Source organism: Seriola lalandi, unplaced genomic scaffold (assembly GCF_002814215.2).
Source record: "Seriola lalandi dorsalis isolate HSWRI2012SDOR001 ecotype SW California unplaced genomic scaffold, Sedor1 jcf7180002054883, whole genome shotgun sequence".
NCBI classification, from domain to species: domain Eukaryota; kingdom Metazoa; phylum Chordata; class Actinopteri; order Carangiformes; family Carangidae; genus Seriola; species Seriola lalandi.
The window spans coordinates 76,415-88,298 of record NW_019525658.1 but is presented as its reverse complement, the minus strand read 5'-3'; the positions used below and the strand labels follow the sequence as shown (position 1 = coordinate 88,298).

Below are 11,884 nucleotides of genomic sequence, written 5' to 3'. Positions count from 1 at the left end.
AGGGGATAATGAGACACAGGTGAAGGCAGGAAGTGAGGAGATCCAAATGAAATAAAACAGGAAGTGGAAAAAACTAAACTTGACGGGACCTGACACCCGGCTGCGCGTCGACGACGCTAAACGTTAGCCACATTAGCTGCCATGCTAACAACACACGCAACAGGCTCTCGTGAACATACAGTAAAGCAACATAAAATGGTAAAACTTACAGCTCCCAAGTTCAAAGTTGGGTCACGGACAGTCGGTACTGATCCATGCTTTATCGTCAGACTTGTAGCAAATCCTGCATTGTACTGGCCCTCATTGAGAAAGCAGTCCGAGGTGAAATCGTTAGCACACACATACAACACTTTCGGAGTTGGAGCGGGTACATTTCCATCAAAAATAAAATTAATCCCTGGGTCTTCAGATCCTCGGGCGTAGGGGTTAAAAAAAGACTTCTGTGTTGGTTTGCGCAGCCAACAACAAAGCAACTACTGTGTTTTGCTCGTACCTTCGACATTGTTCTACCGAAAGCCAGTGTTTGCGAGGGAAGTAACGATAGCGTCTGCAAGACGGACTCAGTGGGCGGAACACACACCTAGCTCGGGGAGTGTCACCCACCCGGGGGGAGGTGGCATCTCCCTTCTTGACGACATCAAGGGAAAATCTCCAGTTCGCCTGTCTGAGAACACATTTCCTGAAAAGTGGAGAAAGCAAAAGACGGAGAGGATGGACTTTTGTCATGTTTGGGAGGTTCGTAGACATACAAGAAAATTGCATTTTGCATAATATGTCCCCTTTAAGTATTTCATTTTGTGGTTATATGTTTTTACTTAATTGAAATTTTCACTGCAGGACCTGTACTTGTATTGTAACAGAGTAGTTTCACAGAGTGGTATTAGTACTTTTGCTTCGTTATGGATTTGAAAACTTCGCCCGCTTTTTTTTTTTTATTTCGACCTGTGGGCATGCGCGGATCCGTCCCCTCTAAGCTTGATGGTACATGTCAACAACATACCTGCAACGGACGAGGTGGAGCTGGACCTTATTGAGCTGGACCTAATTGAGCTGTAACGGCACTCGTGATTATTATTTTCAGCATTCTTGTGCTTGCCACACTCATTTGGTGAGTAATATTTTACCCTTGTTTAGACCGTTTTGTTTCTGTAAGTCAGCGCCATATTTTTCGTGCTTGCTAGTAATGATGTGTGTAGTAATGTCGGCTAACGCTAGCTGAACTATATTAAGGACATAATGTGGCTAAATTTTGATGAAACTTGGTCAATACTTAATTATTTTTTCAAACCACAACTTCCTCGGTGTTGAAAATAAGTAACATTAAAGACTTTTGTCACGTTAAAGTTGAGGAGAAACTTTAGTGTAACGGTCGCGGGCGTGCTTGTCACGTGCACGCGCACACCCGCTGCCGGAGTTGTATTTTTTAATTTTCTAAGGCAAGTAATTAGTGCCACGGGTGCTCAGCTCGGAGGCACTCCTCTACAGCTAGAATAGCTGACAGGCATCTATAAATATTCCATCAGGCTTATTATTATTCTTCCGCCAAATTTTGGCGCGTAACTTGTCCCGCAGCTTTGAGAAAACCCTGGTAATATATACATCAAAACGTGCGCCTTGATCCCGAAAGAGGTGCTATGACTTTTGGTGTTAAAATTCCAATTTTTCCCAAAGTTATTCCCAAAATACTGGGAATAAATAATGCATTAGGAATGCATTGGAATTTTCTTTAAAAAACCACAAAATTTCACCTTTTTTCTACAAAAGTTCACCTTTTTTCTGAGTCACCCAGCTCTCTCATACCTGCACATAGAAATGTGATTCAAACTATAAAAAGGGGGAAAACTTCTGCTCTCTCCAAAACACAACAACTGTTTTAACATAACATGTAAACTTTTCAAACTATGCGCACTCAAAGGAGGAGTGGAAATCACTTTTTCTTCAAAGATAGAGTGACAGCGTCAGTTGGCTAGAGTGCGTGAAGCAGTAAAAATAACCTTTATTTTTATTTTTAACTCGAGCTTACGGCCAAACCATAAAAAGGAGACAAATAATTCTTTCTGAAAATGTAGACATAGTTGTTGGGATTCATAAAATGTAACTTTGACAGGCAGGGTCTGCACAAAATTTAAACGGGGGTGCCGAGTCCGGCAGCAATCCCTGTCTCACTCTCATTGACACCTAATGTAATCGTCTTTTTTTTCAAAAGAATCTCACTCTGTCTTCGCACTGAGCTTACTCACTCATTTTAAGGAATATCTGAATAAAATAGAGACTGTAAGAAACTTCTGGCTTCAGTGTCTGTCACGGTGTTTTCGGTTTTTGAAAAGAAGTAACGGTTTTCTCATAATCTGCAATTACACCATCCAAAATTTTTAAGTTAACATAAAGTGAATAATCTGGTACTGTGATCTCAAATACTTAATGATAAAAGTAATAGAAATATTTAAGTTATATATATATGATTGTAATTTGTACCGTGAATGAAAAATATTCCGTAAAAGTAACTTAATTTACAATGTTTCTTTATCTTAATTTCATAAGTTATTGTCACTTAAAATTATTTAGTATGAGCTACTTAAAAAATAATGTTTCTTTAACTTATAAAATTAAGTTAGTATCACTTTAAATTATTTTGTAAACGCACTACATAGTGCTTCTTTAATTAAAAAAATACAGTTATGTCACTTAAAATTTTTGATGTAATCAGTTTCAACAATTTTTTTGAGTTAAATTAACTTATCGGGTTTTACAGTGCACCTACACCTGCATAAGCACTAAGAACTGACAGATATTTCTTTAAATGTTTTACCAAGAACGAAGTTTAAAAGGGTTAGCTCAAATAGTATATTGCTTGTCATAATTACTAGATTTGGTGTTAACAACAGAGTAGGTGATCAAATTCATGAATTAAATTACATTCTCAAATTGATGGTATTTCAGGAAATTAATTCTTTGTCTGTGGTCATGGTAAGATCAACATTAGTGGAATGTTAGTTAATTTGGAAAACTCACAAAGCCTTTATTTTGATTCTAGAGCATCACATAAAGTAATCTTATTGGATGCTCTTCAAAAGGCCAGCATCAAAACAGGGTCAAATTTGCAATTGCATGAACTTTTAGCACAGCAGAGAGCTGGAGAATCCAAGCAGTCCACTACGCCAAAGGTATCGTGAGTACTAGGTTAGGATTCAACGCTCTCTTCCATTGAAAGTAATGGAAACGCCAGCACTGACCTGTCATTATGTGTTGACCACTTAAGTGTACATAGCATTGCTATGTTGATGTTGTGCCAACCAGTGTCAGGAGAGAATACTGCCCTTTATTCTTAAATATTTATGAACATGTCTACTTGGCCTGCTACAGCGGGGAAAAGTAAATATTGAACGCATCAACATTTTTCTCAGTAAATATATTTCTGATGGGGCTATTGACATGAAATTATCACCAGATGTTGGTAGGAAATCAAAACATATATGTCCATAAATTAAGGTATGTGTAATAAAGTGAAATGACACAGGGAATATTTAGAAAGCAATCCTGCCCCCTATCAGTGCAAATTAATATCAGCTGGTTTAGTCCTAATTGATGGCCTATAAAAAGGTTTCTCATTACCAAGGTGTCGCACAATGGGCATCTCATGATGGGTAAAAGCAAAGAGCTCTCTCAAGAACTTTGCAACCTTATTGTTGCAAAACATACTGATGGCATTGGTTACAGATGTATTTCTAAACTTCTGAATGTTCCAGTGAGCACCGTTGGGACCATTATCCAGAAGTGGAAAGAACATCATTTCACCATAAACTGGCCACGACCAGGTGCTCCTCGCAAGATTTCTGACAGAGGAGTCAAAAAAATAATCAGAAGAGCTGTCCAAGAGTCAAGGACCACTTGCAGAGAGTTCAGAAAGACCTGGAATTAGCAGGTACAGTTGTTTCAAAGAAAACAATAAGTAATGCAAAGAGGCCACAGGAACCTTCAAGATTTGAAGACAGTTTGTGTGGAAGAATGGGCCAAAATTAGCAATGCATGCGACTAGTTTCTCCATACAGGAGGCATCTTGAAACTGTCATTACCAACAAAGGCTTTTCTACTAAGTATTAAATAAATTTCAGTAAGCGTGTTCAATACTTTTCCCCTTAGTCATTCCACGTTATTACACATAACTTAATTTATGGACATATATGTTTTGATTTCTTTGTATGTGTGGATTACTTGGATTGTTACCAACATCTGGTGATAATTTCATGTCAATAGCCCCATTGGAAATATATTTACTGAGAAAAATGTTGACCCGTTCAATACTTATTTTCCCCGCTGTATGTCACTTCATTTAAATTTGTCATATCATGTTGTCATAATGAGGTACAGTGCAACAATCTCAACTTGTTTTTTTGTTGTCATGTAGTGTTTATTGCAGGTGTTATCATGCCTTATTTTTCATTCGCTTTTCTTTGTATTTTAATCAGAATGAATCTGAAACCAGTGAAGAGGAGGCATAAGATGATGAATGTGATCCAGAATATGTTCCAGCCTAAGAAACTGACACAGAAGACGAGGAACCAATAAACAGCTTGGCAATCTCAAAATAGCTGGCTGCTGAGGAATCACTAATGGATACCTTTATAGGCTTGAATGTCACAGGTGACACCAGTGACAATGGACAATCTTCAACCGTCACAGTACATTCAACCACTGTAGCAAGAGGAGGACAAAATTTGTACTTTTTAGCAAAAAGGGTGACCATAAAAACTATGAATATTGAATCCATTGCAGGGGTATGTTTTTGCAACCAGAACTATGGAGACATATTAAAAGGTGCTCCTCCAAGCCAGATGGCCAGGAAAACCAAGGCAGCATGTTCAAGCACTGTTGATGATGGGTTGCTAAAGATTTTAAGCAGTATGCATGATGATGGAATTGCCAGTGTAGCTCAGAATGACTTTTGCTTTCTACGGTTTGCTGAGTCCCTTCACAGCAAATATGGACATGACCCTTCAAAACATGACTATATCTGCCAAAAAATCCATCAGCTTGGAAGATTCCTACAAACCATGCACAAAAAGTCTCTAATCCTAACCTTAGAGGATGCTATAAAACCAGGAAATTTCATGAATTTAATTGAGGCAGTAAAAGAAACCAAAGGATTTGACAAGGATCAGAACAGTTACAAAACTCCAAGCCTTGCATTGAAAATTGGACACTCCCTGTTAAAAGTTAGTGACATTATTCATTGCCATACTATCTTGGCTGGAGATGAGGACCTAATTAGATCTTCACAAACTTTTCAGAATCTTTATTAGGCAAATTGGTCAGAGTACATATCACACTGTGCCTTGAGCATTATTATTGATTTGAAATATAACAAACCAGCCAAACTACCACTCACTGAGGATGTGACGCATTGGGAAGGTCTCAAAAGATGAAACTATTTTGAGTTGAACTGAAAGGAAAGGAGGAGAAAGGTAGCAGTGCTGCTAACACCTGAATGACTAATGCACTCAATCTGATGATTGAGAAGAGGAAGGAATGTGATGTGCCAGACAAAAACAAGTTCTTATTTGGTGTACCAAATTGCCTGACTTATTACAGAGGACACCAGTGTCTCAGAAGGCTTGCAGATGAATATAGTGCCAAGAAGCCAGATTATTTACGATCTACTCAACTACGCAAAGAAATAGCACCAATAGACCACTTCACAAATCCTAAAGTTAAAGAACAATGAAATAGATGAGCTTGCTGATTTCTTGGGACATGATATATCCGTGCATAGACAATTCTACCGGCTGTCTTGGCCCAACACACAAAGTGCAAAAATGTTAAAGTTGCTTCTTGCACTAGAACAGGGAAAGCTGTGTGAGCTTAAAGGAAAATCTCTTGATGAAATTGAAGGTATTTAAATTCGTATGTTTTTAATGTCAAATATTACATTTTGTTGCTTGTTCATAACTATTGCTTATTATTGACTCAAATGGTTATAGTTTGCATTTAAAGAAATCTGTTTTACAGTACCTTCAGTACCTTTTACAGATGCTTCCATCACTTGAGTTGTATTGACAATGTCTGTATTCCTATTCGAATTTTGTAGTTTCATAGAAATTTACCTATATCAGTATTCTTTATTTGGACTTTTACAGAAATGTCAGTAAAGTGGTAAATTTACACCGTAGATATCAGAGGAGACCCTAATCAGGTAATTTGAACAAGCTGTGTGGCCCCTCCCTGCACTCAGAGGTTGCCATGGTGACAATGCTGTCTGGCTGCCTACCTGTCTTTATCTCTGCAAAATGTATATTAGAATATATGTAATGTGGAGTCAATTAGATTGCAAACTGAAATTAACAACCAATGTATCCTGAATAAAATTGTGTCTATCTGCCTGCCTGTCTCTGTCTGCTTGTGTGTCTGTGTGTGTGTAAGAGAGAGAGTCTGGCTGTTGAAGACACAGAGCTCATACAAATATATGGGAGAAAGGCGTCAGCGAACCTCCCAAACTCCCATTAAAGAAAAAACAGTACATAATTTCAACAAAATGATCACAGCGTCAGAGCCACAAGACTCTCCTGAAAACCTCTATGTGGTTTTGGTGTTTCTAGAGCCAAAAATGTGGAAACAGGAGCAAGTTACAAAAAAGGATCATTCTGGGTTTTTCTCCTGAAATCAGCTCCTGAATATGTATTGCAGTCTGTGGGTCAGTTGGAGGTTACTCCCATCAGTTTGAGGTTCCTAGTTCAAAAACCGTTAGTCTCTGTGATATTGTAGACACTTTGTATGAAACAGGACAAATGTGTCTCCTAATGAGGAAGAACATATGTGGCAGTAAGGATGAGTTATGCAGTTTTTTTAAGACAAATTTTAGAGCTTCTCCCACTCTAGCGATGATGTCATCCAATCTAGCCCCGAACATTCCGCGCAATACACACCCATTATAATGTCAAAAATTGTCAGAAAAAAGCATAGAAATTAAACTGTCATATATCAAAATCTGCTGAAGATATCAGAAGTTGAATACAAGTTTAATAGCTTAAAGGCTTGTGTACAGTTTGAATGAAGTCTGTAGCTGAAAGTATGCCTAAATAGTTGAAGTTCAAAGAAGCTGAAATTTTCAAGGATTTGACCACTGTCTCCATTCATTTGAATGGCAAAAAAGCAGAAAAAGCCTAATATTTTAAATAGTATAAATAAGACTAGAAAATTTTGTGTGTGCCTGCCACTTGATGCGTGTACTTCACTCCTCTCATTTCAATCTGTACAAAGGACATTACTTTCAGTTTCATTCATGTGGTAGACACTTACCCTGACACTGACCTCAGTCAGCCTCAGTCAGCCTTTTGAAGCTGTCATGACTGGCCAAAATAATCTCACACTGATGGTTTCAAACCCAAATTTGTCCCCACAACCATAGCAAGACATGTATACACACGTACATGCCCTAACAGAAGTTGATCTGCAATAAAGCTTTACCATATATCCCCATATAGACGATAGCTTTTAGGATCGAACATTAATTACCTACCTTTTTCGAGAGTCTTATTTTGAAATTGTCTTTGTTTCTGTGTTTGGCAGTATAAATTGCATAAGGTTTTGTACAACAGGGCTAATAATTCCCTCTTACCATGTTGAGACTTTTAGTTTGAAGGTTAATCCAATTCGTGGAGATGGTGTTTGTGTGTTTTTGTCAATATATACTGTATGTTTGTGTGAGTGTGTGTGGTTTTGTGTGTAGCGGTAGAGCTGCCCCACAGAATCTCCAGTAAGTTGAGACTCTTATTTTGAAGGTGAATATCAAAAAATAAGATGGTGCTTGCGTGTGTCTGTCAATGTGTGTGTGTATGTTGTTGTGTGTGGCAGCCCTTTGAAGTTGTCAGGAGCGGCCAAAATGACCTCACAATTATGGTTTTTAACCAAAATTGTCCTCACACTTATAGAAAGACATTTACATACATACAAAGAAACACATCAACACGCACACACAAGTACAAGCAAATATACCGTGTCATTTTATTTATTTTATTATTGTTAAAAGGCTAAGAATGAATGAGTTTAATTAGCCAATCAGAATCAGCTTTGCCCATTTCTGCCCAGTAATACCTGCTCCTGAATTTGTATTGCAGTTAATGGGAGAGGTGGAGGGTAGTACCATCACTTCTTCAAAAACTGTAAAAGATATCAGAATGAATCCAAAACTGGGTGATACAGGACAAAAAAAATGTCAAAGAAGGTTGGAGATTGTGGGATTTAAAAGAGCTAGTCTGACTTTTTTGAGGAAAATTTTCAGGGATGGTAGTTAGAGTTTGCAGTTAGCTCCGGTTAGTGAGTGGGGCTGTGCCTTTAGACAGCAGACATCGCTGAAGATGTAATAAATATCACAATCCTCTACACTGAAGTTACAACAGCACCACACCGAGCAGGCGAGAGAGACGGAGAGAGAGAGAAACTAGTACTAACTGTTGAGTTTAAGTAACTAGCAGAACTGAATAGCATGTAAACAATTGCTGAGTTAGTGGAAGTCGCTAAAAAGAGCTCCAAGTGCTGGAGCAGAACTAGTGTAAGTTTAAATGTACAGCAGGAAGTTAGACACTGTGATGAAGAAAACAGCAACATTAACTGTGTTCAATTAACTCTACCAGTAACAGAAATTGACAGGAGATGGGACACCACACTGTCGTCAGCACGTCAACACATGAATGGCGTCACTAATATTAGTTAAAAGACATCAGTAGAAGTAAATAACTGTAAAAATTTTCTACAGTTTCAATTGATCACTGAGGAGGATATAGTGTATATTACATTATACAGAGGTGTTTCTGTGATTTAGCCTACCATCAGTGATAAAAGTGTGGGGGTTGCGGTCCAATTGAGTCCAATTAGCCAATAAGAATCAACTTTGTCCATTTCTGCCCAGATACTGCCTTAGTGGCACCTGCTGAGACCTGAGACCTGCTGTTTGCTAGCAGCTTCTGAATTTGTACTGCAGTCTACGGGAGAGCTACTATGATGGTTCAACAGTTCCTGTAGCTCAAAGCTCAAAGTAAATTCAATATGTTTGCTGCTGTATTTACTATGTACTGTCTAGTCTGTAACTGTAATCTTTCTCTATGACCACTAACTTGTAAACAGCTTTCTGCCTGTGTGTGTGTGTGTGTGTGTGTGTGTGTGTGTGTGTAAACATCACAGAGATCAAAGAGTCTCTTAAGGAGCTGGTTGGAACACCTGTGGACACAGGAGCGAGTTACAGAAAAATGTCACTTTTGCAGCTTTGGGGAAATGAGCTCCTGAATTTGTATTGCAGTAGATATAGATAGATAGATAGATAGATAGATACTTTATTTATCCCCTAGGGGAAATTCATGTGTCCATTAGCTCATTGTTGGTCATAATAATAATAACAGTAAACTAGAAAATTCCAGGGAAATTTTGAGTGCCACGGGGGCTACTGCCGGGATGATTACATGATTTATTTCCAGTGTTCAAAAGTCACCCTGATCATATTCTGGTTTTGAGAAATGTCTTGATATAAAAGACTCTGATATAAAACAATGTCACATCCCTCCATCATGTATTATGTGGGAAATATCTCATATTCTGTGTTGTTTTTTTTAATAAAACAAGAGGCAACATGTCTTCAAACTGGCATTTAAAGGGTTAAAATCCTGAAAACTAATAAACATTTGGTAGGTTTGAGCAGAACTGAAGTGGATTAAGAGATGTATACAAAAAAAAGCAGAAAAAATCTTGATATATGATGATTTTATAGCATTTTCTTTGTGTCCTTTTTTGGACGCGAGGAACCTTTTTTTAAAAATATGTCAAAAAAGACACTTTCTTGCAGAAATCCATACCTTCAGCTGTAACACAGCCAAAATGATCAGCAAATCAAAAAAGAAAAGTGAAGAAAATGTCCAAAAAAGGACAGAGGGACCCCTGAGGGTTAATAAATCCCATGAACCGCTATTTAAATGACCACTATTATGTTTTTTTGGTGCTAAATTTAACATTACTGGGGAGGAGAGCAACGCGACTAGAAGTGACAGCGAGAGAGGGCTAGTAGCTTCTCCTCTCCTCTGTCTCAGCGGAGACCGTCACAACTTCATTCACTCTTTTAACAAAACAAAAAAAAAGCAACGAAGGAAGCAGTAAATGGACTTACATATTTAAGACTTAACTAAATGTAATTAGTGCCACGGGTGCTCAGCTCCAAGGCACTCCTCTACAGCTAGAATAGCTAAATAAACAATAATTTGATCAGTCCACTTCGTTTGGCTGAGGTGTTGTATAGCCTGATGGCAGTGGGAACAAAGAATCTCCTGAACCTCTCTGTTCTGCAGCGCAGTGAGATGAGAGGTTTGCTGCACCTGTATCTGCTTCTCTGTCCTGCCAGAATGTTGTGTTGAGGGTGGTTGGTATTGTCCAAGATGGCCTCCATCTTCCTGAGGAAAAAGAGTCAGCTCTGCCCCTTCAGGTAGATGGCATCCGTGTTCAGGGACCAGTCCAGTTTACTGTCCAGGTGCACACCTAGGTACAGTTATCTTCATAATAATAGCAGTGTGTTTAAAAAGGTGAGTAAACCTCAAAATTCTTCAAATAAATTGTATTTTAATGAACACAAATGCATTGGGGACACTGCACATTCTATTTCAAAGCAAGAAAATTGGAAAAAGTAATTGAATTTGATAATATTTTACAGAAAGTCAAGAAATATAATGTTCAAAAAAAATAGCAGTGTTGACATCTTTCTTTACAAACTCAAAAATGTACTGTATAATCTAAGAAATGCTTGAAGATTCAATTTACCTGAGAATCATAAACTAATATTTAGTTGCATAACCACGGTTTCTGATAACTGCTTCACATCTGTGGTACATGGAGTCGACCAACTTCTGGCACCGGTCAACAGGTATTGCAGAACAATTGCACTACGTCCACAATTCTTCTGCATTTCTTGGTTTTGCCTCATGAACAGCATTTTTTATGTCAGCCCACAAGTTTTCTATGGGATTAAGGTCCGGGGATTGTGCTGGCCACTCCATTAGTTGAATTCTGTTTGTCTGGAACCATGATTTTGCTCGCTTGCTGGTGTGTTTGGGGTCATTGTTTTGCTGAAACACCCATTTCAAGGGCATTTCCTCTTCAGTATACGGCAACATGACTTCTTCCAGTATTCTGATGTACTCAAACTGATCCATGATCCCTGGTATGTGATAAATAGGACCAACACCATAGTACGAGAAACATCCCCATATCATGATGTTGGCACCACCATGCTTCACCGTCTTCACTGTGTACTGTGGCTTGAATTCAGTGTTTGCAGGACATCTGATAAACTGTCTGTGGCCCTTAGACCCAAAAAGAACAATCTTACTCTCATGAGTCCACAAAATATTACGCCATTTCTTTTTAGGCCAGTCAATGTGTTCTTTGGCAAATTGTAACCACTTCAACACATTCCTTTAACAATGGGACTTTCTTGCTGGTAGCTTGGCTTCACATAGATGTCGTCTGATTGTTACAGTACTCACAGGCAATCTTAGATCTTCTTTGATCCTCCTGGAGCTGATCATTGGCTGAGCCTTTGTCATTTTGGTTATTCTCCGATCCATTTGAATAGTCGTTTTTCTTTTTCTTCCTCGCCTTTCTGGTTTTAGCTGCCATTTTAAAGCGTTTGATATCATTTTAGCTGAACAGCCTATCATTTTCTGCACTTCTTTATAGGTTTTCCCCTCTTTTATTAATTTCTTAATCAAAGAACACTCTTCTTCTGAACAGTGTCTTGAACGACCCATTTTACTCTGTTTTTCAAGGACAAATGCACAGCCAGGATATGCAGCGTCAGTTGCCTTGATCCTTAAATAAGGGCCACCTGTTTAACACCTATTTTTTTCACATA

General features: G+C 38.3%; 1 pseudogene; it reads left to right on the top strand.

Annotated features, from left to right (window-relative positions):
- Window positions 1-978: 978 nt before the first annotated feature.
- On the top strand, window positions 979-5,413 carry LOC147817136 (uncharacterized; annotated as a pseudogene).
- Window positions 5,414-11,884: the final 6,471 nt, after the last annotated feature.